This window comes from Fukomys damarensis, unplaced genomic scaffold, assembly GCF_012274545.1.
Source record: "Fukomys damarensis isolate Sample0158 unplaced genomic scaffold, DMR_v1.0_HiC HiC_scaffold_19, whole genome shotgun sequence".
Classification (NCBI taxonomy): domain Eukaryota; kingdom Metazoa; phylum Chordata; class Mammalia; order Rodentia; family Bathyergidae; genus Fukomys; species Fukomys damarensis.
In genome coordinates this window covers 8600174-8604430 of record NW_022900931.1, presented here as the reverse complement: position 1 = coordinate 8604430, position 4257 = coordinate 8600174, and the positions used below count along the sequence as shown (strand labels likewise).

The window sequence follows — 4257 nt, the reverse complement described above, 5'->3', positions numbered from 1 at the left end:
GTGCCGGGCGCCCAGGTGCGGCGCCTCCGGAGTTGCGGAGAGGACGCGCGGCCGCCGACTCCTGGGCGACCCCACCCCTTCCCTCCGGTCCTCCGGTCTCCTTTCTCCCGGTGAAGGAGATGCCAACAGCCACCTCGCGGGAGGCTTTTCCTCACGTGCGCGTGCGGCTCTGCACTAAGCGCGCTGCAAAAAAGCCTCGCCTGAGAGGCTCACAATGCAAATGAGGAAACTGAGGCCCCCTGAGGTCAGGTCGCTGCCCAAGGTCGCGCAGCTGGTCAGCTGGTCATGCGTGGGAACAGTGTTTGCTCCCGGGCACTTCTACCTGGACCCGGGCTCCCAGACGGAGCTGAGGGGTGGGGAGGGTGGGTGGAGCGGAGCGAGAAGGCCAGAGTTGGGGAAGTGGGTGTTTGACCTTAACTCGGTTAAACTCTGGCCATCTCCAACTTCTCCAAGGAGCTAGAGTTCGCTCCCCTCCCCTTTCATCCAAAAAACCTTTCTTCGACTCCAGGGAGTGGCAGAAACCCTCTCCTCTGAATCCTTGGGGTACACACATATCAGAGGCCTTGGAGAAGACCCTGACACCCCCTTGTCCTCTGCGTGAAGATGACAGGGAGGAAGAACCTGGTGGGCAGGAGGACCAGGTGGGGAAGGGACAAACCGGAAGAGGGGAGGGCAGGAAGAGAAGGGTGTAAAGAAGCTTTTTACTTTATCCTGTCGAAATTGTCTTTATGCATCTTGTTGAAAATTAATGTAATTATTCAAAACTTCAGAGAAAATCCTACTGCCCTTCACCGTCCCAAGCCAGCTCTGCTTTTCCACGTGGTTGTCACTGACCAGTGTGGATTCCTAGGGCTGCTAGCGCACCTGGGGAGGGCTGTGCATGTTCTGCTGTGTGGCCTGTGCTTGTGGAATTTGCAAGCCCAGGCCCCTTCTTCCACGCCTGCATCCCTGCATCCCTGACAGCTACCGTGGTGGTCTTTGCATAGATTTGGCGGTTGCTTTGGGAACACCAGGACATTTGTGGGCACTGTCTGGCCACTGGGACCCTGTCCAGTTGTCCCCATGTTCTCTACACCCATGGGGACGCTGTCCGCCCTGCTTCATCTCATAACTAGAGCCGGTGATTTTCATCCAGTACTGAGCTATAAAATAGCAGTCTTGTTCTGGTGGATTCCAGTTAGAACTCACTGAGGCTGTGACCTGAAGACCCAGCCCAGGCAGCACAGCTGGAAGTGTCTCGGACAAAGACATGGCCCCCGATGTCCTTCCTGGATGAGACACTGGGACTCCTGGTACAACTCACGTGTCCTGTGAAGATGGAATCACTCAGTAACATCCCCAGGAAAAGCTGGCCACCTGCCCGTCAATTGGAGAGGCTATGAGAGGGAGCTGCTGCCAGGGACAGAGGAGCCACTGTCACTTGGGCATCAAATGCATCAGCTTTATGTGAGTTTGGGGACAGATGGATAAAGGAGTCCAGGGGCTGGAGTCAAATCTTGTGCCAACTGGTCATTTATCCCCTGGTCTGATTTTTTTTTGTTTGTTTGTTTTTTTGAGACAGGGTCTCACTATGTAGTTGAGACTGACCTGAAACTCACTGTGTAGCCCAGGCTGGTCTTGAACTCTCAGCGATCCTCCTGCCTCAGCCTCCCAAGTGCTGGGATGACAGTGTGCACCACCACATCTGGCTTTCCTGACCTGACTCTTAAACCTGTGATATGAACTTGTCGCTCCCCTCCCTATGAGTGACACGCAGCCCCACCGTTCATTTGGGACCTTTTTTCTGCATGGTAAGCAGCTTTGGAAGACAGAGACCATGATTTCCTCTGGGCCAGAGAGCAGGTTTGTTCTCTGATCAGAATAATAAAGATCGTGTCTGGGACACATGCAGGGCAGGTCAGCTTGCAGTTGTGAAAGACAGAATATCCTGAGCTCAGGGTTCCTGGGCTATGATGCTACCTACTGAGTGTGCCCTATCCAGGAGGTCCCCTAAGCTGCCCCCAGGGCACGGGTTACTGTTACACCACCTATGGTGCTGTGAGTAGTAAAGTCCTTTGTCTCTGATCCAGGAGTCCTGAGCCTCCTGTCAGCACCAGTGAAGCCTGGGAAAGGCTACTGTTGTACCCAAGTCACGAAATCCCCAAGAAGACCACCAAGAAGTCGAGTCCAATGCAATTACATGAGGAGTTTATTGCAAGCTCGACCTGGACCCTCGTACTTTACTGAACCAGCGGATCAGAAACAAGGTGTCGACTCACTTTCAAGACATGCTTATATAGGGCCGAGGATTGATGCTATTTTTAACTTTTCATTCCTAAGGATTATTATTGGGACACTTAGGGTTCCCATGAGGGGAATTATCTCATACTCCTGAGGGGCTACCCATGAGGAGCTCAGCGGGGGGCACTCTATTTCTATTCTTATATATTTTGCATATAAGCGTTGTTAGCAATGTTTCTCTGCCCAGAAAACTTGGTCTTTATATTCTGAGCAAAGGTCAAAGAGGGAGACCACCTTGATCAGAAAACTCGGGTCTTACAGCTACCTTGCAGGTATGGCAAGACGTGGGCCTTTCAGGGGTTCTGACACCCTCTCTGTGCCCCAGTTTCCTGCTCTATAGAGTGAGGGGTAAGGGGAGGATGTGGAAAGCCACAATAAACTTCGGGTGCTATCCTGTCAGCTTCTCCGGGCTGGATCTGAAAGCTACTCATTCCTCCAGGCTCAGCTCCGATCCCTCGCTGCCTGCAGCAACCCCGAACCGTGCGAATGACTGCAAAACAGCAGCAGGACAAAGCGGTCCCCTGGCCTGCAGGGCCTGTCCTCATTCTCCCTCCGTCTGCTCATACCCGGTACTCAATGTAAAGCCCAGGTAGGGTCTTGGAGAAAGTGTTGGGAACGAATGCCCCTCAGGCATTGCTTCTGGGATTCAGACCAACAGGGAGGCAGGACACAGGTCCCTGCACCCTTCTGGGCTCTGGCCTGGGCCCTGTTTAATCCTAACGTAGACTGTGTCAGGGGACCTAGAAAAGTTTCTCAGGAGACTTTCCGCAGGATGGGGACATCCTCACCTTTTCCGTCTCAAGTCTCATGTGTCCTGGGGTTTGTGTTTCTTCACTTCCTTCCATTTTTAGAGTGAGAGGATTTTGCTGTAAATAACAAATATAGCCATTCACTTTTAAAATAGTTTTGGACCATCCTTGTCCCAGGCATGATGCCAGGCACTGAGGTGGGGACAAAGCAAGCTCACAGAGTCTATATTCTAATAGAAGGAAGGTGGTAAACAAATGAATAGTTAAACGAGTCAATTCACAATAGAAGTGAGAACTACAAAGCACAATTTTATAGTCACATGAAAGAAAGTTAGAGGACTCTATCCATATAGGGGGGCTGGGAGATGGGCAAGGTCGTCAGAAAAGCATTTGAGCTGAGACCCGAATGACCTGAGAAACCAGCCCTGCAGAAATCAGGAAGATGGAATGTTCTAAGCTGACAGAACTGATAGTGCAAAGGCCCTGAGGCAACACGATGAGCTTGGTGGTTTCCAGAGTCAAGGAGCGGTGGCCCCAAGACCTCTCTGCAGGTGCACAAGGAAGGGGAGTGGGCCGAGCCACGGCCCCAGTCACCGTCGCTGGCCGCAGGGTGGGAGAGGAATCCACCTTCTCCCCTCACCTCCCTCTAACTCACCCTTCGTCACTGCCCTGCTGAGAACCGGGGAAGATGATTTCATTTCCTAGAGCCCAGAGCGGCACCGCTTCTCAGTGGACGTCTGTGTAGCTGAGATTCATTTTTAAAAAGGGGTTGAGGGGACGTGGAATCGGGCAAGGAAATGCAATCAGGTCATTTCTGCGAGATGGGAGGTTGGGTGTTCTGAGGTCCGCGTCAGCCTGTGCTTCTTGTGGTGAGGCCAGTCGGCCTGGGGTTCTCCCAGTTTGGGGCAGAGTCCTGCGTCCCAAGAAACCTTCCGTCCTTGGCGAACTCCACTGTGGGTCACCCTCGTGATCCCCAAAAGCCTGCCCTTTGGCCACATCCCTCAGTGCTGGTGTGGAACAGGTGCTGGCCGTACGTACCTTTCTGTCCCCTTCGCCCCTAGAGCTGTGCCCACTACAGCACCCCCAAGACTGGCTGTGGCGACTCCCTCCTCTGTGTGACTGCAGGGCCGGCACTTTTGGATGCTCAGACTCCCGGAGAATGAAGGACAGCTGTGAGCAAATAGACTGCCTCCCCCAGAAGGTGGAGAAGCGGGGGAGGCTGGGGACA

General features: G+C 53.3%; 1 long non-coding RNA gene across 1 annotated transcript; it reads left to right on the top strand.

Annotated features, from left to right (window-relative positions):
* The first annotated feature begins 414 nt into the window (after nucleotides 1-414).
* Nucleotides 415-1595, top strand: LOC117286947. The gene is made up of 3 exons (XR_004518126.1): nucleotides 415-641; nucleotides 1178-1446; nucleotides 1562-1595. It is a non-coding gene; the product is annotated as an uncharacterized LOC117286947 (long non-coding RNA).
* The last annotated feature ends 2662 nt before the right edge of the window (nucleotides 1596-4257 follow it).